Raw genomic sequence first — 25,257 nt, 5'->3', positions numbered from 1 at the left:
GCTCAGTGATGACAAGAGAAAGGAGTGCGTGCTCCGAGCTAGAGACAGCCCACTGATGACAAGAGACATGAGTGCGTGCTCCGAGCTGAAGACAGCTCACAGATGACAAGACAAAGGAGTGCGTGCTCCGAGCTGGAGACAGCCCACTGATGACAAGAGAAAGGAGTGCGTTCTCCGAGCCGAGCTGGAGACAGCTCACAGATGACAAGAGAAAGGAGTGCGTGCTCCGAGCTGGAGACAGCTCACTGATGACAAGAGAAAGGAGTGCATGCTCATAGCTGGAGACAGCTCACTGATGACAAGAGAAAGGAGTGCATGCTCATAGCTGGAGACAGCTCACTGATGACAAGAGACATGAGTGCATGCTCAGAGCTGGAGACAGCTCACAGATAACAAGAGACAATCAGTGCGTGCTCCGAGCTGGAGACAGCTCAGTGATGACAAGAGAAAGGTGCGCGTGCTCCGAGCTAGAGACAGCCCACTGATGACAAGAGACATGAGTGCGTGCTCAGAGCTGAAGACAGCTCACAGACGACAAGACAAAGGAGTGCGTGCTCCGAGCTGGAGACAGCCCACTGATGACAAGAGAAAGGAGTGCGTGCTCCGAGCTGGAGACAGCTCACTGATGACAAGAGAAAGGAGTGCATGCTCATAGCTGGAGACAGCTCAGTGATGACAAGAGAAAGGAGTGCGTGCTCCGAGCTGGAGACAGCTCAGTGATGACAAGAGAAAGGAGTGCATGCTCATAGCTGGAGACAGCTCACTGATGACAAGAGACATGAGTGCGTGCTCAGAGCTGGAGACAGCTCAGTGATGACAAGAGAAAGGAGTGCGTGCTCCGAGCTAGAGACAGCCCACTGATGACAAGAGACATGAGTGCGTGCTCCGAGCTGGAGACAGCTCACAGATGACAAGAGAAAGGAGTGCGTGCTCCGAGCTGGAGACAGCCCACTGATGACAAGAGAAAGGAGTGCGCGCTCCGAGCTGGAGACAGCTCACAGATGACAAGAGAAAGGAGTGCGTGCTCCGAGCTGGAGACAGCTCACAGATGACAAGAGACATGAATGCGTGCTTCGAGCTGGAGACAGCTCACTGATGACACGAGAAAGGAGTGCGTGCTCCGAGCTGGAGACAGCCCCCTGATGACAAGAGACATGAGTGCGTGCTCCGAGCTGGAGACAGCTCAGTGATGACAAGAGAAAGGAGTGCCTGCTCCGAGCTGGAGACAGCTCACAGATGACAAGAGACATGAATGCGTGCTCCGAGCTGGAGACAGCTCACTGATGACACGAGAAAGGAGTGCATGCTCATAGCTAGAGACAGCTCAGTGAGGACAAGAGGAAGGAGTGCGTGCTCCGGGCTGGAGACAGCCCACTGATGACAAGAGACATGAGTGCATGCTCAGAGCTGGAGACAGCTCACTGATGACAAGAGACATGAGTGCATGCTCAGAGCTGGAGACAGCTCAGTGATGACAAGAGAAAGGAGTGCGTGCTCCGAGCTAGAGACAGCCCACTGATGACAAGAGACATGAGTGGGTGCTCCGAGCTGAAGACAGCTCACAGATGACAAGACAAAGGAGTGCGTGCTCCGAGCTGGAGACAGCCCACTGATGACAAGAGAAAGGAGTGCATTCTCATAGCTGGAGACAGCTCACTGATGACAAGAGACATGAGTGCATGCTCAGAGCTGGAGACAGCTCACAGATAACAAGAGACATGAGTGGGTGCTCCGAGCTGAAGACAGCTCACAGATGACAAGACAAAGGAGTGCGTGCTCCGAGCTGGAGACAGCCCACTGATGACAAGAGAAAGGAGTGCATGCTCAGAGCTGGAGACAGCTCACTGATGACAAGAGAAAGGAGTGCATGCTCAGAGCTGGAGACAGCTCACTGATGACAAGAGAAAGGAGTGCATGCTCATAGCTGGAGATAGCTCAGTGATGACAAGAGAAAGGAGTGCATGCTCAGAACTAGAGACAGCTCACTGATGACAAGAGAAAGGAGTGCATGCTCAGAGCTGGAGACAGCTCACTGATGACAAGAGACAGGATTGTATGCTCAGAGCTGGAGACATCTCACAAGAGAACTGCAAGAGTGCATGCTCTGAGCTAGAGACACTGACAAGAGAACACTAAGAGAAAAGAGTGCATGCTCCGAGCTGACACAAAAGAGAACTGCAAGAGTGCATGAACTGTGATGACAAGAGAAAGGAGTGCATGCTCAGAGTTGGAGACAGCTCACTGATGACAAGAGACATGAGTGTGTGCTCCGAGCTGGAGACAGCTCACTGATGACACAAGAAAGGAGTGCGTGCTCCGAGCTGGAGACAGCTCAGTGATGACAAGAGAAAGGAGTGCATGCTCAGAGTTAGAGACAGCTCACTGATGACAAGAGAAAGGAGTGCGTGCTCCGAGCTGGAGACAGCTCACTGATGACAAGAGAAAGGAGTGCGTGCTCCGAGCTGGAGACAGCTCAGTGATGACAAGAGAAAGGAGTGCATGCTCTGAGCTGGAGAAACACAAGAGAACTGCAAGAGTGCATGAACTGAGCTGGAGAGACTGATCAAGAGAACACTAAGAGAAAAGAGTGCATGCTCCGAGCTGACACACAAGAGAACTGCAAGAGTGCATGAACTGTGATGACAAGAGAAAGGAGTGCATGCTCAGAGTTGGAGACAGCTCACTGATGACAAGAGACATGAGTGTGTGCTCCGAGCTGGAGACAGCTCACTGATGACACAAGAAAGGAGTGCATGCTCAGAGTTAGAGACAGCTCACTGATGACAAGAGAAAGGAGTGCGTGCTCCGAGCTGGAGACAGCTCACTGATGACAAGAGAAAGGAGTGCGTGCTCCGAGCTAGAGACAGCCCACTGATAACAAGAGACATGAGTGCGTGCTCCGAGCTGAAGACAGCTCACAGATGACAAGACAAAGGAGTGCGTGCTCCGAGCTGGAGACAGCCCACTGATGACAAGAGAAAGGAGTGCGTTCTCCGAGCCGAGCTGGAGACAGCTCACAGATGACAAGAGAAAGGAGTGCGTGCTCCGAGCTGGAGACAGCTCACTGATGACAAGAGAAAGGAGTGCATGCTCATAGCTGGAGACAGCTCACTGATGACAAGAGAAAGGAGTGCATGCTCATAGCTGGAGACAGCTCACTGATGACAAGAGACATGAGTGCATGCTCAGAGCTGGAGACAGCTCACAGATAACAAGAGACAATCAGTGCGTGCTCCGAGCTGGAGACAGCTCAGTGATGACAAGAGAAAGGTGCGCGTGCTCCGAGCTAGAGACAGCCCACTGATGACAAGAGACATGAGTGCGTGCTCAGAGCTGAAGACAGCTCACAGACGACAAGACAAAGGAGTGCGTGCTCCGAGCTGGAGACAGCCCACTGATGACAAGAGAAAGGAGTGCGTGCTCCGAGCTGGAGACAGCTCACTGATGACAAGAGAAAGGAGTGCATGCTCATAGCTGGAGACAGCTCAGTGATGACAAGAGAAAGGAGTGCGTGCTCCGAGCTGGAGACAGCTCAGTGATGACAAGAGAAAGGAGTGCATGCTCATAGCTGGAGACAGCTCACTGATGACAAGAGACATGAGTGCGTGCTCAGAGCTGGAGACAGCTCAGTGATGACAAGAGAAAGGAGTGCGTGCTCCGAGCTAGAGACAGCCCACTGATGACAAGAGACATGAGTGCGTGCTCCGAGCTGGAGACAGCTCACAGATGACAAGAGAAAGGAGTGCGTGCTCCGAGCTGGAGACAGCCCACTGATGACAAGAGAAAGGAGTGCGCGCTCCGAGCTGGAGACAGCTCACAGATGACAAGAGAAAGGAGTGCGTGCTCCGAGCTGGAGACAGCTCACAGATGACAAGAGACATGAATGCGTGCTTCGAGCTGGAGACAGCTCACTGATGACACGAGAAAGGAGTGCGTGCTCCGAGCTGGAGACAGCCCCCTGATGACAAGAGACATGAGTGCGTGCTCCGAGCTGGAGACAGCTCAGTGATGACAAGAGAAAGGAGTGCCTGCTCCGAGCTGGAGACAGCTCACAGATGACAAGAGACATGAATGCGTGCTCCGAGCTGGAGACAGCTCACTGATGACACGAGAAAGGAGTGCATGCTCATAGCTAGAGACAGCTCAGTGAGGACAAGAGGAAGGAGTGCGTGCTCCGGGCTGGAGACAGCCCACTGATGACAAGAGACATGAGTGCATGCTCAGAGCTGGAGACAGCTCACTGATGACAAGAGACATGAGTGCATGCTCAGAGCTGGAGACAGCTCAGTGATGACAAGAGAAAGGAGTGCGTGCTCCGAGCTAGAGACAGCCCACTGATGACAAGAGACATGAGTGGGTGCTCCGAGCTGAAGACAGCTCACAGATGACAAGACAAAGGAGTGCGTGCTCCGAGCTGGAGACAGCCCACTGATGACAAGAGAAAGGAGTGCATTCTCATAGCTGGAGACAGCTCACTGATGACAAGAGACATGAGTGCATGCTCAGAGCTGGAGACAGCTCACAGATAACAAGAGACATGAGTGGGTGCTCCGAGCTGAAGACAGCTCACAGATGACAAGACAAAGGAGTGCGTGCTCCGAGCTGGAGACAGCCCACTGATGACAAGAGAAAGGAGTGCGTGCTCCGAGCCGAGCTGGAGACAGCTCACAGATGACAAGAGAAAGGAGTGCGTGCTCCGAGCTGGAGACAGCTCACTGATGACAAGAGAAAGGAGTGCATGCTCAGAGCTGGAGACAGCTCACTGATGACAAGAGAAAGGAGTGCATGCTCATAGCTGGAGATAGCTCAGTGATGACAAGAGAAAGGAGTGCATGCTCAGAACTAGAGACAGCTCACTGATGACAAGAGAAAGGAGTGCATGCTCAGAGCTGGAGACAGCTCACTGATGACAAGAGACAGGATTGTATGCTCAGAGCTGGAGACATCTCACAAGAGAACTGCAAGAGTGCATGCTCTGAGCTAGAGACACTGACAAGAGAACACTAAGAGAAAAGAGTGCATGCTCCGAGCTGACACAAAAGAGAACTGCAAGAGTGCATGAACTGTGATGACAAGAGAAAGGAGTGCATGCTCAGAGTTGGAGACAGCTCACTGATGACAAGAGACATGAGTGTGTGCTCCGAGCTGGAGACAGCTCACTGATGACACAAGAAAGGAGTGCGTGCTCCGAGCTGGAGACAGCTCAGTGATGACAAGAGAAAGGAGTGCATGCTCAGAGTTAGAGACAGCTCACTGATGACAAGAGAAAGGAGTGCGTGCTCCGAGCTGGAGACAGCTCACTGATGACAAGAGAAAGGAGTGCGTGCTCCGAGCTGGAGACAGCTCAGTGATGACAAGAGAAAGGAGTGCATGCTCTGAGCTGGAGAAACACAAGAGAACTGCAAGAGTGCATGAACTGAGCTGGAGAGACTGATCAAGAGAACACTAAGAGAAAAGAGTGCATGCTCCGAGCTGACACACAAGAGAACTGCAAGAGTGCATGAACTGTGATGACAAGAGAAAGGAGTGCATGCTCAGAGTTGGAGACAGCTCACTGATGACAAGAGACATGAGTGTGTGCTCCGAGCTGGAGACAGCTCACTGATGACACAAGAAAGGAGTGCATGCTCAGAGTTAGAGACAGCTCACTGATGACAAGAGAAAGGAGTGCGTGCTCCGAGCTGGAGACAGCTCACTGATGACAAGAGAAAGGAGTGCGTGCTCCGAGCTAGAGACAGCCCACTGATAACAAGAGACATGAGTGCGTGCTCCGAGCTGGAGACAGCTCAGTGATGACAAGAGAAAGGAGTGCATGCTCATAGCTGGAGACAGCTCAGTGATGACAAGAGAAAGGATTGCGTGCTCCGAGCTGGAGACAGCTCAGTGATGACAAGAGAAAGGAGTGCGTGCTCCGAGCTGGAGACAGCTCAGTGATGACAAGAGAAAGGAGTGCGTGCTCCGAGCTGGAGACAGCTCAGTGATGACAAGAGAAAGGAGTGCATGCTCAGAGTTGGAGACAGCTCACTGATGACAAGAGACATGAATGTGTGCATCAAGAATTTTCAATTCTATTAAGGACATAGAGGCGAGGACTATCCCACCCAATATATGCTATTGTCGGATTCATATGTTTTCATTAATTTTCCATAACAACGTTCTAAAACTGGTTTCTTCTCCCACCCTGTGACATTAAAAGTATTTAAATTGTCTAAACTCATTTACAGGGTTTAAGGTTATTTTGCTTTCACTGCATTTGCGCTTTCCCACAATCAAAAATGCGCGCCACCATTCTCCGCATGGCGCCTCCTGTTAAATACCAAACCTAATTACTCTCACTGCTCCACAGTTAGAGAATAGCTAAACAGCAATATTGTGTTAAAAGTTTTTAAAACTTTGGCTTCTATTGTTCTGGCATTACTGAATTGAACAAGGCTTATTCAAAAAAACTCTGTTAAATATATCCACGGTAAAGAGCCTGGAATAAAATTCCATTTAAAAGTTATTACTTGAAGGGTACTTTTCGATTTGATTTATTACTGTCATCATAGCTTCCTACGAAACTTGTTTGTACATTTTTTAAATTCAGATTTGGTATTTTATCTCTTAATTCGCTCTGCAGTAAGTGGTGATCAGTGCTTCTTTTAACATCTTTCTGCCCAGTTTACACATCTTCATGTGAAACAGTGGCTCACTTTGTTTTTTGTCTGGTTTATGCTGGTAACAAGAGATCCTGATTGCTGCCCATTTGAAGAAAACTGGGTGCACGGAAACTTGAGGCAGCGCTAAGGATTCTAAAATCACACAATGAATTAATTATGAGCGCAGCGGCCAAATACTTGTACAATGTTTGGAGGGTGAGGCACCAGTTTTACGGAATGTAATTGGGTACTCAGGAGATTATGCATAATTGATTAGGTGCATCAGGGCACGTTTTATTGTGATGATGATTTTATCCCTGAATTACGTATTATGCAAATCTATAGGTGGAATGTAACCTCACTGTGGTTTTGCGTGATTGACTTCATGTGCACATGCCCCAGGGCAATGAACCCTTCTGGAGACTGGGGGCCAAATATCCATTCTCTTAAATGTTTCCTTACTGGCCGCACCTTACAAAATAAGAGGGGGCTGAAGGCTTTTATAGTTTATCATCTGCCGGCTTTTTTTCCCAACTGGTGATTTTAGGATGGAACAGTATGGGGTAGATCTTATGTGGTTTGTACCTTGAAATCCTTTTAATGGTTCTGTAAACTTTGTGATTTGTGTATAGATAGTGCAATAGTTTTGTATACATATTTTACAATGTTTGTTTTTAATGTGACGTTTTCAAAGGACTTGTTCCCGAAATAAATAAAAATGTCTTCTTCTATTCCAGACGAGTTCATCCATAATGCATAGCTCGTGGACTCTTGGTGTTAGTACCTAGAGGCTGAAGTTTGCATTTTTTGGGGCTTCTGAGTTTAGTTCCCATTGGTGGATTTGTTGACGAGTCCTGCTTATTGTTAAATGGTAGCGGCAGTTTCAGTCGATAACCTTTCAAGTATTGCCCGGCGGTAATCGCCTCTTATACCATTCGATGATTAACCAACAAAAGAGGCAGGCGCCGGAGACTGGAAGGCAGGAAACAAAGTTTTATTCCGTCGGAGCAGAACACATCAGATCGGACAGCAAGGTATCGTCTCGAGGTGCTCTAACCACATCTCTGAGGCCTGGCCTCTTATACACAGGTTTATGACTTTATTGCAGGTTTATCATACATGGCACATTCTTGAGATCGCTTTGATACATGAAAGAACATCCTCAGAATCCCCACTTCAAGCTCGTTCCCACACATATTTACAGTGGAAGTCCCCACCCCACCCACAGTAGGAGATGGCTATCACACAGCTGGACATTCCGCCAATTCCCGGGGGTGTGTGCGACTGGTCGGGTCTCAGGGGGTGGGGGGCCTTGATCTACTGTAATCCCTTTGATGTGGGGTGTTTCCCTTACAGTAGGGGCAATAAACTGCATCCGCAGGGCTAGGTGATGGCCTGGGATCGGTTCGGACAATCGGGCGCAGAGGAAGGGGGTTATCAAAGGGATGTATGACCATGTATGGGATGAAAGAAGGTGTCGGTCAGGCGCGGGATGTGGTTCCATGGCAGGGTCGCGCAGAAGGAGGGAGTTTATGGCCCATGTATGAGAGAGCGGGGGTGGTCAGCGCGCGGGGGGGATGTTCGCAGCGCCAGAGGGACGCGCTGGCGATCGGCAATGAGGTCATGGTGCCTAAAATGGCCGTCGCGCGTTTTCTGCATGTGGCGCTTGGGGAGAGACAAGATGGCGCAGATAATGTTTAGTTACGAACTAAATTTCCACAGTCCTCCCTTTTAACATATCTCGCCAGCTCGTTTAGTTCGGATCTATCCCCATAATACCTCGTACTTCTATTTCATACAGGGCTTTCAGTCGTTCTGCTTCAAAGTTCAGAGTCTTAGGGCAGATGCAGTTCGTGAAAAGTGAACATAGAGGTGGCAAGCATTGAATCCCCAGGCAGCATCCACACAGTACCACAATCGGTATTAGGATAAACGTAAACAACCTCCACCCCCAACTTTTAATAGTGTCCCAAAACCAACTCCCAAGCGACCATCCTTCTTGCTCCTGATGAACCTCTGCGGAAAGTCTGTGGAGGTGTTCAATCGCCTTGTAGACTGAGGGTGAGTTATCCGGTACGTAGGTACAACTGTCATGAATTTCATGACTTCTGACTCGGTTTAGTCAAATCCACCTCAGACCCGAGCATCAGCACGTCCCTACTGTCCCCATTCAAGTTTGTAATCATTACCCACTGAAAAAACCCACCCCTGACCCGTGCACCCGCACTTCCGCAAGGATGTAGTATGTTTATGAAGGTAGTCATAATGTAACTCACTGTGCGGAACTAAGAACATTAAGAATGTTTGTTTATTTTGTAATCTGTATTTCTCACGTTTTGGTAAACTCATTGGGTTTTAAACATCCATCACGTTTTGGCTGAGCATGGAAGCACGTGTAAGGAAACAAGCGCATGGGCGCATGTGAGCACAACCGCGATAACGTGAGCAGCACGTGAAGACACCGGGTGCGGTTTCCTATTTAAACCGCACCCAGTGTTCTGGAAGGCGCTTTGCCTTCTTTCTGTCTAGCGCGTCGGACCGCGTTAGAAAGCCTCCGTTTGCAGACTAAGCCTTACCTGATTCTGGAAGCGGAAGTCCCTTGGAAAATCTCCGATGCTGAAGGTTCTCTTCTCTTCACCGGCAGGCCCTAAAGAGAAAAAGACAAAGATGAGGAGATAAGTACTTTATTTTTCATAAGGCGCCCAACGAAAGAAAGGTTCCTGTTAAGAAAAGACAGAACAATTTTTGGAAAACTTTCTAGAAGGAAAGTAACTACAGAAAAACGATCTATCTGGACTATTGTTTAACAAGCTAATCAGTGCTTATAGAAAAGGAATTGTATTAGTGCAATGTTTATAATGTGATAAGAACTATTCAGTGGTTTATTGTAAAAGGGCTCAATTTTAGGGGAAATGTTTCCAATGTGATGAGTACTAGATTACCAAGAGATGAGCTTAATCAACAGCTACCTAAGAAGAAGAGACCGAATATCACGCAACGCTTGAGCAGGAGTTAAGTGAGTACCCTAGAAAGTTAAAACGTATAGAGGGATGATAAAAAGGTTATGAATGCTTATAATGTCTTTTCTTTAACCTCATAGAATATTGAAATCCGGAGCTCAACCAGAGAAAATCCAAGAATACAGTAATCCTCCTCTCACATCGCCTACACAAGCCTCTTCACGCAAGAAAAGAAAATACTCGGGCGTGGCCAAAAAAGAGTTGCTCGCAGGTAGGCAGCACTATGATATAAAATAAAACTTTTTATGCAGTTAACAAGAATAGTTTAGGAACCAGTTTTAAGAATTTAATAGTAATTCTATGTACTTGTAATTTAACAGGACGACAACAGAAACCCCAACATTACGCCCAGTATCCGGCCCTCCTCCTAGATTTCTAACTCATATCTAGTAGTAAATTCAAAACAATTACAGGTATAAATTAGATATTTGGGAAGTTGGTCTCTTGCGTCCCTGCGAAATTTACTGCGTCGTGAAGACTTCATAAGGTAAAAGACGACGTAGTGTCCTGACAGAAGGCAAAGCCCAAGAAGATAATTTCGCCTGGACGCAATGGACCAAACCTCGCAAATCTCATTGCACGACATAGCAACTATTTTGACAGAAATTAAGACAGAAAATGCTGCTTTGCGCAGAGATCTGTCAGCGTTGCAGGGAGTAATCCAACAGAAACCCCTTATTAAGCCTGCAACATTTCCTAAAGCATTTTCTGATACTGCAACTTCTTCTACTAGTCCTCCAACTCAGATTCAGGTAGTCACCCCAGTTCCAATACCCCTTGCGCAACCAGAGAGATTTTATGGAGATAATAATAAGTACTCCATTTTTATGAATCAATGTCACTTACATTTCTTAGCCAAAGCAAACGCCTTTCCAGATGATTCTTCTAAGGTGGCCTTTGTTTTATCTTATTTGGGGGGAGACGCGGCTCTTTGGTCAGTGCCTCTTGTAGAAAAAGATGACCCTGTTCTGTATAATTTCAAGGCCTTTGAGCGTGCTATGAAAAAACTTTTTGCTAAACATGTATTTGTTCAGTCCGCCGATAATGAGCTTCTGAACTTAAAACAAGGGAATTCAGACTTGCTTCATTATATTTCAGTCTTTAATAGATTAGTCCTAGAGGCAGAGTGGCCAGATCATAAAAGAGTTTCCCTTTTTTACAGGGGGTTAAAAGATGAGTTGAAGGATATGGTGATGCAGATTTTGGACCCTCCTGAAGATATAAATGATTTTATAGATTTAGTAGTAAAGCTTAACCACAGATTGTCTGAAAGAAAGGGAGAAAGAGGGAAGTCAGATCATAAGTTGTTTCTGACCAAAGAAAGATCCACCACAATAAAAGAAAGAGATGCACCGTTTAAAACAGATAGTGTAGAACCTATGCAGATAGGTTCAATTCGTGGTCCTCTATCTAAGGAGGAAAAAGAGAAAAGGCACAAACTCAATCAGTGTCTTTATTGTGGAAAGACTGGACACTTTGTTAAGGAATGCCCAACTCGTCCCAATGAATGGAAAACCAAGACCTCTGAGATAGCTTTAGTTCAACCTCAATCGGAAAACTAGTACACTCGACGAAAGAAGAGGTCAATTTGTCGGGGCAATTTCTAGTCTGGCCTCTACAGTTCCTCCTATAGGGAGTCGTCATTTGTGTATTAAGGTAAGATTAACAGCTTTATCAGATCCTAGGAGTTCTTGGGATGTAGACGCCCTGATTGATTCAGGGGCCACTGGCAATTTTATTGATACACATTTTTTAGAGAAATTGGGTTTTAAAACTGAGAGTAAGAAAAACCCAGAAGTAGTAAGAGCTGTAGATGGGAAAGAATTGTCGTCAGGTCCCATTCAAAGGCAAACAGAATGCCTAAGCATGGCAAGTTCTTGCATACATAATGAAGTCATAACTTTTGACATTATAGATGCACCCCAGTTTAGGTTAATTTTGGGAATACCTTGGTTGAAACTACATAATCCCAGTATTGATTGGGAGACGAAAAGCATTATGTTCAAATCCAAACACTGTCAACATCAGTGCTTTAGCGGTAACCATCTAGAAAATCTTGTTCAAGGGTACGATTTTCCAATTGAGTCTTCAAGCATCTTATTATTGGAAGGTGTACCATCTGAATATTCGGATCTTGTTGATGTTTTTGATGAAAAAAGGGCAAACACTCTTCCTCCTCACAGAGACTTTGATTGTCGAATTGATCTTACTCCGGGAGCTACATTGCCTTGTAGTAGGATCTATGCTTTGACTGAAAAAGAAAATGAACACTTACGAAATTATTTAGATGAATATCTTGACAATGGCTTCATCAGGCACTCCAAGTCACCAGTCTCTTCTTCTCTTTTTTTCATACCAAAGAAGGGGGGGGGAGTTACGCACGTGTATGGACTATAGAGCGCTAAATAACATTACCATTAAGAACCGGTATCCTTTACCTCTTATTCCAACTTTGTTGGACCAAGTAAAACAAGCTACAATTTATACAAAATTGGATTTGCGCGGAGCTTATCATCTTGTACGAGTTCGGGAGGGCGATGAATGGAAAACTGCGTTTCGCACAAAATTTGGCCTCTTTGAATACCAAGTAATGCCCTTTGGACTCTGTAACGCTCCAGCCCCTTTCCAATTTTTTATAAATGAAGTTTTACATGAGTTTATAGATGTTTGTTGTGTCGTTTATATTGATGACATACTCATTTATTCAAAGTCAAGTGAGGAACATGTAAAACAAGTTCGTGCCATTCTTCAAAAATTGCTTTCCAATTCTCTCTATGTTAAATTGGAAAAGAGTCTGTTTCATGTTTCACAGGTAGATTTCCTTGGATACATTATCAGCCCGTTAGGCATAGAAATGGATCAAAAAAAAGTGGAAGCAGTATCTACATGGCCAAGACCAGTTTCTGTGAAACAGATACAAAGCTTTTTGGGCTTTGCAAACTTTTACCGCCGATTCATTCAAAACTTTTCTCAAATTATTACCCCAATAACACGGCTTTTACGAAAAGGGGTAAAATTTGAATGGTCAGATTCTGCAGAAAAAGCATTTCAAGAACTTAAGACAAAATTTACTACTGCCCCTATTTTGAGGCATCCTGACCCTTCACAGCCTTTTATCGTGGAAGCAGATGCCTCTCAATTTGCTTTAGGAGGCATTTTATCACAACGCGATAAAAATACCGGTCAAATGCATCCAATCGCGTACTATTCTCGAAAATTGGCTGCTCCGGAACAAAACTATGCCATAGCAGACAAGGAATTACTGGCAATAAAAGCAGTTTTTGTGGAATGGCGCCATTACTTGTTGGGTGCGAGACATCCAGTAACTATTTAAACAGATCATCGTAACTTACAAGCACTGAGATCTGTCAAGGCCCTATCTGCCAGACAATTGCGATGGTCTTTGTTCTTTAATGATTATAACTTTATCATCACTTATCGACCTGGAAAAGAAAATTTGAAGGCGGACGCCTTATCTCGAATAGGTGAAAAAGACTTTGAATACAATGTTGTGGAAAAACCTGTACTACCAGCAATCCGTTTTCAAGCCTGTTTAACTACATGTGATGTAATCACTGACTTAAAAGAATCATTTAAGAAGAAAGAATTTGACAAATGGAAAGAAGACTACCCATTTGTTCAAAAGAGAGACGATTTGTTGTTTGTAAATGACCAAATTTTGGTACCAGCATGTGAACATCAACAAATGATTTTGCATCTTCATCATGATACTAAATTGTCAGCTCATCCAGGAATTACTAAGACGTTTGAACTCATCAAAAGACAATTTTGGTGGCCTTCTATGTTCAAAGATGTACAAGATTTTGTAAAAACTTGTAGTGTTTGTTGTCAGAATAAATCATCCCATCAAGCACCTAGTGGTTTACTAAAACCATTATCCATACCACCTCAACCATGGCACACCATTTCTTTGGATTTTGTGGTAGAACTTCCTCCCACCAAGAAAGGGTATACTACAATCTTGACTGTTGTAGATCAGTTGTCCCGCATGGCTCATTTCATACCTTTGAAAAAACTCCCCACTGCTATGGAATTAGCTCATATTCTTATGGCCAATGTAATAAAGTTACATGGAATTCCATCAGTGGTTATTTCAGATAGGGGTTCCCAATTTATTTTGCATGTATGGAAAGAGTTAAGCAAATTGTTGAATATGGAAGTTAAATTATCATCAGGTTATCATCCTCAAACCGATGGGTTAACTGAACGAACTAATCAAACCTTAGAGCAATTTTTGCGTTGTATGTTAACAACTGTTGATGAAGAATGGTCCGATTTGTTAAGTACTGTGGAATTTTCATATAATAATCTAGAACATTCTTCTCTTGGCATGTCACCATTTTTTTGTAATTATGGATTTCACCCAAGAAACATTCCTAGTGAAGTAAGCAAGTACTCAGAGGTGCCATCCATACATGACTACATTTCAAAATTAAACACCACACATATGGAAGCTCAATACCATCTAGCACAGGCTAAAGAAAGTCAAAAGAAGGCAGCTGATAAACATCGAACCATTCAACCTACTTATGTAATAGGAGATAAGGTTTGGCTGAATACACGAAATTTACGACTAAAAGGAAGTAAAAAACTAACTCCACGATTCATAGGTCCTTTTGTGGTAGAAAGGGTAATAAACCCGGTTTGTGTAAAACTTAAACTTCCTCAGAAATATCAGTGTCACCCAGTTTTCCATGGGTCATTAATCAAACCATTTCACCCCAATACTCGACTGGTTTGTCCACCTCCTTCTATTGTTGTAGACGGTCATCCAGAATTTGAAGTCAAAAGAATTTTGGATTCCAAAAGATTTCGTGGGAAATTATTTTATTTAATTGATTGGAAAGGCTATGGCCCCGAAGAACGATCTTGGGAACCTTTAACTAATTTAAAGATCGCTCCCAAAATGGTTAAAAACTTTCACATAAGATTCCCAAAGAAACCTAGACCAATTGCCAGATTGTTAGGGGGGATCTTAAGAGGGGAGTACTGTCATGAATTTCATGACTTCTGACTCGGTTTAGTCAAATCCACCTCAGACCCGAGCATCAGCACGTCCCTACTGTCCCCATTCAAGTTTGTATTCATTACCCACTGAAAAAACCCACCCCTGACCCGTGCACCCGCACTTCCGCAAGGATGTAGTATGTTTATGAAGGTAGTCATAATGTAACTCACTGTGCGGAACTAAGAACATTAAGAATGTTTGTTTATTTTGTAATCTGTATTTCTCACGTTTTGGTAAACTCATTGGGTTTTAAACATCCATCACGTTTTGGCTGAGCATGGAAGCACGTGTAAGGAAACGAGCGCATGGGCGCATGTGAGCACAACCGCGATAACGTGAGCAGCACGTGAAGACACCGGGTGCGGTTTCCTATTTAAACCGCACCCAGTGTTCTGGAAGGCGCTTTGCCTTCTTTCTGTCTAGCGCGTCGGACCGCGTTAGAAAGCCTCCGTTTGCAGACTAATCCTTACCTGATTCTGGAAGCGGAAGTCCCTTGGAAAATCTCCGATGCTGAAGGTTCTCTTCTCTTCACCGGCAGGCCCTAAAGAGAAAAAGACAAAGATGAGGAGATAAGTACTTTATTTTTCATAAGGCGCCCAACGAAAGAAAGGTTCCTGTTAAGAAAAGACAGAACAATTTTTGGAAAACTTTCTAGAAGGAAAGTAACTACAGAAAAACGATCTATCTGGACTATTGTTTAACAAGCTAATCAGTGCTTATAGAAAAGGAATTGTATTAGTGCAATGTTTATAATGTGATAAGAACTATTCAGTGGTTTATTGTAAAAGGGCTCAATTTTAGGGGAAATGTTTCCAATGTGATGAGTACTAGATTACCAAGAGATGAGCTTAATCAACAGCTACCTAAGAAGAAGAGACCGAATATCACGCAACGCTTGAGCAGGAGTTAAGTGAGTACCCTAGAAAGTTAAAACGTATAGAGGGATGATAAAAAGGTTATGAATGCTTATAATGTCTTTTCTTTAACCTCATAGAATATTGAAATCCGGCGCTCAACCAGAGAAAATCCAAGAATACAGTAATCCTCCTCTCACATCGCCTACACAAGCCTCTTCACGCAAGAAAAGAAAATACTCGGGCGTGGCCAAAAAAGAGTTGCTCGCAGGTAGGCAGCACTATGATATAAAATAAAACTTTTTATGCAGTTAACAAGAATAGTTTAGGAACCAGTTTTAAGAACTTAATAGTAATTCTATGTACTTGTAATTTAACAGGACGACAACAGAAACCCCAACATTACGCCCAGTATCCGGCCCTCCTCCTAGATTTCTAACTCATATCTAGTAGTAAATTCAAAACAATTACAGGTATAAATTAGATATTTGGGAAGTTGGTCTCTTGCGTCCCTGCGAAATTTACTGCGTCGTGAAGACTTCATAAGGTAAGAGACGACGTAGTGTCCTGACAAACAGCTGGACCCAATGATGCGGCATGCTCCTCCACGATCAGCCAGAACCACGTCTAGAACGAGGCGGTTCTGAAGAGCTACCAGGCGGGCGGCCTGAAGCTCAGCGGTGTTGTTGGTGAGGATGCCGGCTGTAATGTTCATTGTGGTTTCGACTGCCTGGGTCAGGTGCCGGATGGCACGGCTGTTTGCCATTGGACCCCACAGTGGAACAAGTCCCTTTACTGCATCCATGAACTGTGCTCCAGTGGAGTCGGCTTGTACAATGTCCTTTGCACGTTTCTGCCGGTGATGGTTTGCTGGAGCCACATATGTTGGAGGAAGGATAAAAGCGATTTAGCAGGTGCCCCCCCAACCTTTCGGAAGCCAGGTGTAGGCCTTAGTACCACAGACGAAGTACATATTTGGGGAGGTAACAAAGGAGGGTGGGTCAACTGAGTCCAATGTTCGGGTGATGAGACAGGAACTGTGGCCTACCGGCTGTGTTCCTAGGCCTTCGAGGCACACCAGACCTGTGATGTTGACGACGGATAGGGCCACTGTTAGGGTGGCGGCCGTTCGTTTCCGGAGGTAAGAGAAGGTGGGTCTGGCTGGGTTGTTGAACACCTGCATTTCAACTCGCTTCTTGGCAGGGATGTCCATATGGAAAGAGGTGGTTGATCTCAAAGGACAAAAGGGGGCAGAGGTTTTTCCAGTTTGGTTCAGCCAGAACCCATGATAGAAGTGCGACACAGTTTTGCAGGAAGTGGCATTGTCCTTGTAACTTTCTTGCAGGAGGATTAGCCAAGCGAGGCAGGAGCCATGGACAGAGAAGGGCGAAGGGATGAAAGGGATAGAATGTCCAGTGGCATGTGGTAGCAATCCACAGATCCAGCAGTTAGTGGCATTGGCGGCAAGGTTGTGTTGGTGGAGCAGTTGCACAAAAGAGTTATTCCAGAACTCCTTACGTCTTTCTCGGAGTTGGGGTGAAAGTGAAATCAGATGGTGTTCTTTCATGGTGGTGGGTTGGGCAGTGGTCAGCAATGTCTTATGAGCGGGTGCGTTCTCTTCCAGGATCCAGAAAGTGACCATGAGAAGGAGGCAAAGGAGAAGGGTAACAAAAAGTGCAATGGTCTTTGAGCTGTGCATTTTGTCAGTCTTTGGATTTTTGTAGTGGATCTTCGGACGTCCGGTTGCTTCCATCATCTTCATGTCGGGTGCTTCCATCACCTTCATGTCGGGTGCTTCCATCACCTTCAAGGGACTCGGTAGCGGGCAGAACCACAGACTTTGTTTAGTTTCTCTCCTGGAGGCCTTTGAGGTGACTAGGCAACCGCTCTGAGATTTCAACTTAGTTCGTGGTCTGCTTAGCCGAAGTTTCCTCCTTGCGTCGTAGGTTATACCCTTCTTTGGATGGCACAGTGGGATCGGGATATTCAGTCAATTCAAGTGTCTCTGTATTCGGGCAGCAGCTCAGGGATGGTCGGTCTTTGTCCAGAAGTTCCTCTTGGGCGGTGATGTTGTCGGTGGTTCTCAGGGTCGATGATACCTTCTTGCAGTGGTGTGCATGCAGCCAATTACGTTTCCCCTCCACTCGAAGAGCTGTTCGGGTGGTGATCAGGACTTGCAGGGGGCCCGTCCACCGGGGCTCCAGACTCTTGGTGTGCTGGAAGTTGCACACTAGGACAAAGTCGCCGGGTTGGATGTCGTGTCCGGGGCCCCTGGAAGCATCGGGAATGGCTTGCAGCACCTGCTGATGGATAACAGACAACGTTTTAGTTAGATTGTACAGATAGTCAGACATGAGGACGTCCGGGACGCCGTGAATGGATGCTGGTTTTGGTGCAGTCCAAAGGTTCATGGGTCGCCCGAAGACGACCTCGTAGGGGGTTAAGTGGTGTTTGGTAGGAGTGGAACGCATTGATAGCAATGCTAGTGGGAGGGCGTCTGGCCATTTCAGTCCTGTGGTGGCGACTATTCTGGCTAGTTTGAGTTTCAATGTGGCATTATGTCGCTCAACCAAGCCTGCAGATTGGGGGTGGAAGACCGCATGAAATTTCTGTTTTACACCCAACCCTTTTAAGATGAGTTGGATAACTTCGGCTACGAAGTGGGGGCCGTTGTCGCTCCACAAAATTCGACAAAGGCCGTAACGGGGGAAGAATTCTTTCAGTAGTACTTTTGCGGTAGTCATAGCAGTGTTGTCGCGGGTTGGGTAGGCTTCCACCCATTTGCTGAAGGCGCACACAACGACAAGCACGTACTTCAGGGTTTGGCACCTTTCTAACTGAATGTAGTCCATCTGTAGGACCTCAAAGGGGTGACTAGGAACCCCAAACCCTCCCCGGGGCACAGCAGTTCCTTTACCAGGGTTGTGTTGGAGGCATATCAGACATTGTTGGACTAGGCGTTTAGCTGAGTCTGGGATTTTGTCGTTGTGCCAGACTTTGGAGATGAGTTCAATCATGGGGGCAGCCCCTATGTGTGCGGGGGAGTGTGTCATGGTCAGCATGGGAATCAGGTATGAGTCAGGTAGCAACCATTTGTTCGTGTCTCTAGTTCGCCAGCAGCCTTCATCATCTTTCAATCCCACCCGTGCCCATTCAGTAAATTTGTGTGGTGAGCTGGCCAATTGTATGTCTCTAATGGTTTCCCTAGCATCCTTCCATTTTTCAGTTTGTGACCTGGTCACGTACATGCGTGTTGTTGACCTATTCTCGGCTGTGGTTCGGGCAGTGATGTCAGCCAGCGCATTTCCCTGTCCTATAATGTCCGTCACCTTTTTGTGTGCCTGGCATTTGATCACAGCTAGCCGTGTGGGGAGGAGGACTGCTTCGGTCAGAGCGGAGACTAGATCTCCATGTAGGATGGGTGTGCCATGGGAAGTCAGGAATCCCCTCTCCTTCCATAGGAGCCCAAAGTGTTGAACCACCCCGAAGGCGTACTGGCTGTCGGTGTAAATGTTTGCGGTTGTTCCCGCTGCTAGGATGCATGCTCGTGTGAGAGCAATCAGTTCAGCCGCCTGTGCGGATCGCTGTGTGATGCGGGCTGTCTCAACAACTGTTCGGGCCGTGGTGACTGCATAGGCGGCTGAGGTGGTGCCGTCGGGGAGCTTGATGCATGAGCCATCTACCCACAGCTCTCCGTCAGGATCTGGGAAGGCAGTATCTCGGAGGTCAGCTCTACTCTTGGTCTGTTCGTCGGTGAGGGTCACACAGTCATGTATAGGGGACGCATTGGGGTCATTGTTAGGGAGAGGTAGCAGAGTGGCTGGGTTCAGAGTGGTGCATCGTTTCAACGTGATGTGGGGTGCAAGCAGAGTCAGTTCATAACCAGTCAGTCGTGCGCTAGTCAGGTGTTGAGTCTTAGTCTGGTTCAGGAGGGTGTCAACTGCATGGGGTACTAGCACGGTGAGGGGGTTTGAAAGCACGATCCCCTCACTTTGTCGGATAGAGACAGCAGCGGCGGCTACCGCTCGAAGGCAGGCAGGCAAAGCTCTGGCTACAGGGTCAAGAGTGGCAGAGAAGTAGGCACAAGGGCGTTGCTTGGGACCTATGGACTGGGTTAGAACAGACAACGCGCATCCCTCCCTTTCGTGGGTGAAGAGGGAGAAAGGTTTAGTGTAGTCTGGGGTTCCTAGGACTGGTGCTGAGCAAAGGGCATCTCGTAATTCTTTGAAGGAGGATTGGCATTCGGGTGTCCAGGGGAGGGGGAAGGGGACATCTTTAGCCAATCAATCAATCAATCAAGAACATTTATAGAGCGCACTACCTACCCATAGGGTCTCAAGGCGCTGGGGGGAGGGGGGTGCCGTTACTGCTCGAACAGCCAGGTCTTCAGCTTCTTCCTGAAGGAGAGGTGGTCTTGGGTCAGGCGCAGGTCGGTCGGGAGGGAGTTCCAGGTCTTGGCGGCCAGGTAGGAGAAGGACCTTCCTCCTGTTGTCGCTCTTCGGATGCGGGGGACGGCGGCGAGGGCGTGGTTGGCTGAGCGGAGGTGGCGTTTGGGAGCGTAGAAGTTGATTCGGTTGTTGAGGTAGCTCGGGCCTTGGTCGTGTAGGGCTTTGTGTGCGTGGGTGAGGAGGCGGAAGGTGATTCTTTTGTTGACGGGGAGCCAATGCAGGTCTCTGAGATGTCCGGAGATGTGGCTGGTTCGCGGGATGTCGAGGATGAGTCTGGCTGAGGCGTTCTGGATCCGCTGGAGTCTCTTCTGGAGCTTGGCGGTGGTGCCGTCGTAGAGGGCGTTGCCGTAGTCCAGTCGACTGGTGACGAGGGCCTGGGTCACGGTCTTCCTGGTCTCGGTGGGGATCCACCAGAAGATCTTCCGTAGCATGCGTAGGATGTTGAAGCACGCCGAGGAGACGGTGTTGACTTGCCTGGTCATGGAGAGAGAGGAGTCCAGGATGAAGCCCAGGTTGCGTGCGTGGTCTGTCGGTTTGGGTGCGGTGCCCAGGGCGGGGGGCCACCAGGAGTCGTCCCAGGCGGAGGGTGAAGAGCCTAGGATGAGGACCTCCGTCTTGTCTGAGTTCAGTTTCAGGCGGCTGGTCGTCATCCACTCGGCTACCTCTTTCATCCCTTCGTGCAGATTGGCTCTGGCGGCGGCGGGGTCGTTGGTCAGGGAGAGGATCAGCTGGGTGTCGTCGGCGTAGGAGATTATGTTGAGGTTGTGTTGGCGTGCGATGGCCGCGAGGGGGCTCATGTAGACGTTGAAGAGGGTGGGGCTCAGCGAGGATCCTTGAGGGACGCCGCAGATGACTTCGGTGGCTTCTGACTTGTACGGTGGTAGGCGGACTCTCTGTGTTCTTCCGTCGAGGAAGGAGATGATCCATTCCAGAGCCTTCTCCTGGATTCCGACGTTGCTGAGGCGCTGTACTAGGGTGCGGTGGCAGACAGTGTCGAATGCCGCGGAGAGGTCTAGGAGGATGAGGGCCGCTGTTTCTCCGTTGTCCATCAGGGCTCGGATGTCATCGGTGGCGGCGATGAGGGCGGTCTCGGTGCTGTGGTTGGCTCGGAAGCCAGACTGTGAGGGGTCGAGGGATCCATTCATCTCAAGGAAGGCGGCCAGCTGCTTGTTGACGGTCTTCTCGATGACTTTGGCTGGAAACGGGAGGAGCGAAATGGGGCGGTAATTATTGAGTTCGGTGGGGTCCGCTGTGGGTTTCTTGAGTAGAGCGCTGAGTTCGGCGTGCTTCCAGCTCTCAGGGAAGGTGGCGGTGTCGAAGGATGTGTTGATGATGTCTCGCAGGTGGGGTGCGATGACAGCGTCGGCTTTGTTGAAGACGTGGTGGGGGCAGGGGTCGGTCGGAGATCCTGAGTGGATGGAGTTCATCATGCGGACTGTGTCTTCGGTGCTGATCGGAGTCCAGGCGCGGAGGGTGGTGGTGGGGGGTGGTGGTTCGGTCGTGGTGTGTGTTGGTTGGTTGTTGAAGCTGTTGTGTATGTCCGCCTTGTTGTGGAAGTATGAGGCGAGGGAGTTGCAGAGGTCTTGCGATGGGGTGATGTCGTTGTTTCCTGTGCTGGGGTTGGAAAGCTCTTTCACGATGTTGAAGAGTTCCTTGCAGTTGTGTGCGTTGTTGTCCAGCCGGTCCTTGAATGCAGTTTTCTTGGCGGCGCGGATCAGCTGGTGGTGCTTCCGGGTGGCGAGCTTGAAGGTGGTCCTGTTGTCCGGTGTTGGTTCCCTTCTCCAGACTTTCTCGAGGGCTCGGCAGTTCTTCTTGGAGCTCTTGAGTTCGTCGGTGAACCATGGGGCTTTCTTGCTGCCGGGTCTGCTGGGCGGGGTCCTCAGTGGGGCGAGCTCGTCCGCGCAGTTGCTGATCCATTTCGTAAGGTTGTCTGCGGCCTGGCTGGGGTTCGCTGAGCTGGCAGGAGGGTGCTGGCTCAAGGAGGTGGTGAGCTGGTCGGCTGTGATCTTGTTCCAGCTTCTGCGGGCAACCTGTTGCTGGTGGTGGTGGGTCATCGTTCTTTTGAAGGTGAAGTGGACACAGCTGTGGTCCGTCCATTGAAGCTCTGTGGCGTGGCTGAAGGCGATGTCTGTGCTGGATGAGAAGACTGCGTCGAGTGTGTGTCCGGCGAGGTGGGTGGGGGTGGACACCAGCTGCTTGAGTCCAAGATTGGCGAGGTTGTCGAGCAGGGTGCTGGTGTTGCGGTCGTTGTTGTTCTCCAGGTGGAAGTTGAGGTCCCCCAGGAGGATGTAGTCAGCGGAGGGGAGGGCATGCGGGCTGACGAAGTCGGCGATGTCCTCGCTGAATTGGGTGCGTGGTCCCGGAGGCCGGTAGATCAGGGTGCCTCTGAGGGTGGTCTTCGGGTCGGTGTGGATCTGGAAATGCAGGTGTTCGGCGGTGGTAAGGGTGTTGTCGGTGCTGGTCGTGATACGGATGGTGTTTCTGTGGATGATGGCGATGCCTCCTCCCGTCTGGTTGGCGGTGCGGTCCCTCCGGGTGATCTTGTAGCCCTCTGGGATGGCGATGGCGATGTCGGGTGCTGCAGAGGCGTTCATCCAGGTCTCCGTGAGGAAGGCAACGTCAGGGGCTGTGGTGTCGAGGAGGTTCCAGAGTTCGATGGCGTGTCTGTGGACGGAGCGGGTGTTGAGCAGGATGCACTTGAGGTGGGTGCTGCTGGTGTTCGACTTGGCGGGTGCTGGTGCGGGGCAGGTCCGGATGAAGGTGAACTTGCAGGCGTGGCAGCTGAAGGGTCCGTGGGTGCGTCGTGGTGTGGCTTGGTAGCATCCTGGGAGTCGACCGGCGTTGAGTGCGCTGAGGTTGGCGGCGGTGTACGTCAGGCGGGTCGGTCGGGGTCTTCGAGGGCCAGGGGTCCTGGCACTGGGCGCGGTCCAGGCGCGGACGGGAGTAGACGGGCTTACCTTTGGAGCGCCTTCGGCGCACAATCGGCGCGCCCGCTGCGCGTGACCGTTGCGCGTTCGCACGGTCGCCATATATGGCGAAGTGCGCGGGGGGGGGGCGGAGCAGCTGGGAGGCGGGAGCGGGGAGGGTACACAAAGAAAAGGGGCGGGGCTAGCGGTGATGGCGGGAAGCGGGGAGCGGGGAGGGATGAGACGGGGACGTGAAAAAAAAACGAAGGTGAAGTCAGGCACAAGTGGGGAAAGAAAACAAATCAACAGCAAACAGCACAATACAAATTAGCAGATCACTATGGCAACAACGGGGAGACGGGTGCGTGAAGAAACAACGAAGGCGATATCAGGCACAAGTGGGGAAAGAAAAACAACAGCAAACAGCACAGTGCAATACAATACAAATTAGCAGATCACTATGGCAACAACAGACAGGAAGCTGGCACAGACCACGCCGCTCGATGTCAGGGGGCGTGGTCACGCGGCGGAGCCGGGGCAGCGAGGCAGAAGGCGGGGAGGCACACGCAGCAGCTGGTGGCCGTGCGGCGCGGGGGTGTCCCACAACAGGGAAAGCAGAGGTTTTACAATAAGACTGAAGTTTGGCAACCACTGTCGACAGAAGGAGGTGAGGCCTACCAGAGACCGCACTTGCTTCTGAGTTTTGGGAACAGGGGTTTCTAGGATGGTCTGAATTCGGTCAGGTGTAAGCTTCCTCCCATCTTTGGATAGGAGGTGGCCTAGGTATGTCACTTGGGGTTGGCAGAATTGCAACTTCTTCCTGGAGACATTGTGACCGTTCTCCGCGAGGAAGTGGAGGAGGTGGATGGTGGCTGTGACTGCGAGCGGAGTGGTGTCGGCCGCCAAAAGAATATCATCGACATACTGTATTAACACCACTCCATCCGGTAGTTGAACTGCATCCAGTTGTCTCTTGAGGGCCTGGCTATATATGCTGGGACTCTCAGTGTAGCCCTGTGGTGCCCTACAAAATCTGTACGAACGGGCTTTTAAGGTGAAGCCGAAAAGGTAGCGGCTGTCTGGGTGGATGGGGATGGAAAAGAATGTGTTCTTGAGATCAATAACGGTAAAGGTAGTGGCAGTGGACGGAATCAGGGTGAGGATGGTGGTGATATCTGAGACTACGGGGTACTGAGGTATGACTACTTTGTTAACTTCTCGTAAGTCGACAATGAAGCGGTATGCTTTCTCATCTCCCTCGCCTTGCTTCTTAACAATGGGTAGGATAGGGCTGTTGCAAACATTACTAACTACTTCTTCTACCACTCCTGCATCGACTAGGGACTGGATGATTTCCACCAACGCCTTCTCGCCTTCAGGCGATATCCGATACTGTGGAAGCTTTGGGAGCACTGCGTCCGGTCGGACAGTTATGTGTACAGGGTCGATCACCATGCGTCCTACGTCTGAGTCGGTTTTAGCCCATAGATGTGTGGGTAACGTGTCAAGTAGGGACAGGTCAGCATCGGTTATGGAGAACATACGTCGTGTGAGACAAGGCCTGAACAGATCTGGGTTATCGTGCAGTATGACTCGGACTCCGTCTGGGGAACATCTGATGGTAGCCCGGAAATGTTTTAGTAAATCAAGACCCATAATGGCGTCGGGGGTGTTGGAGGAGAGCAGAAATGTCGTGTCAGTGGTGTTATTTTCCAAGTCAAAGGAGATTGGTGCGGACAAGGGATTAGTGGAGGGCGTTCCATCAAAGTCTATTGAGGTTACATGTGAGCCAGACAAGGGTGCCCTTGGGATCAGCCGTTTAGATAGAGCACTACGTGTCGCCCCAGTGTCTACCAAAAATGGAGACTTTGTGCCCAGGACCTTAGCAGTGACGTAAGGACCTTGCTGGTCAACACGGAGTTCGACTGGACCCCTCCCTTGCCCCTGGCGGTCCTATGCAAAGTCATGGGTGTTTTCATAGTCGGACTGCTGGCACTGGTTCTGTCGGGGGCGGTCGAAGGTGTTTGGTCTGTATGGCCTGTCACTGGTGGTGTCGTTCCTGTACCCTCGTCCCTGTCCTCTATTTCTGGGGCTGTTTGCTATGTCTCTTGTGTCCCTACTCTTGTTCATATCCAGAAGGACCGGGCACTGGGATTTCCAGTGTCCGAACCCTTTACAGAACGCACACTGATTCTCGTCTAAGTCCCTGCGTCCAACGTAGGGTGCGGGTGCATGGTCTCTAGGGGGTAGTTTCCTAGGGGCAGTCGGTTGGTAGTTTCCCTTGGGAGGTTCCCTTCCTATGGTCACCCCTTGCAACTGTGCGATCATTACCCTTTCCTTCAGCTCCTTTTTCTTTCTCTCG

At 48.8% G+C, this 25,257-nt stretch overlaps 1 protein-coding gene across 1 annotated transcript in view; it reads right to left on the bottom strand.

Moving 5' to 3' along the window:
- Window positions 1-9,227: 9,227 nt before the first annotated feature.
- LOC146859568 (zinc finger protein 10-like) overlaps window positions 9,228-25,257 on the bottom strand; it is a 486,604-nt gene continuing 470,574 nt past the window's right edge. The window contains exons 9-10 of the transcript XR_014979310.1: window positions 15,158-15,228; window positions 9,228-9,285 (exon numbers count right to left, since the gene is read on the bottom strand). The gene's annotated coding sequence lies outside the window, so the exon portion shown is untranslated. The remainder of the gene's footprint in view (window positions 9,286-15,157; window positions 15,229-25,257) is intronic.

Source organism: Triturus cristatus, chromosome 3_1 (assembly GCF_964204655.1).
Source record: "Triturus cristatus chromosome 3_1, aTriCri1.1, whole genome shotgun sequence".
Lineage (NCBI taxonomy): Eukaryota > Metazoa > Chordata > Amphibia > Caudata > Salamandridae > Triturus > Triturus cristatus.
Note: the sequence above shows the minus strand (reverse complement) of the source record. Positions and strands in the feature narration are given on the sequence as shown.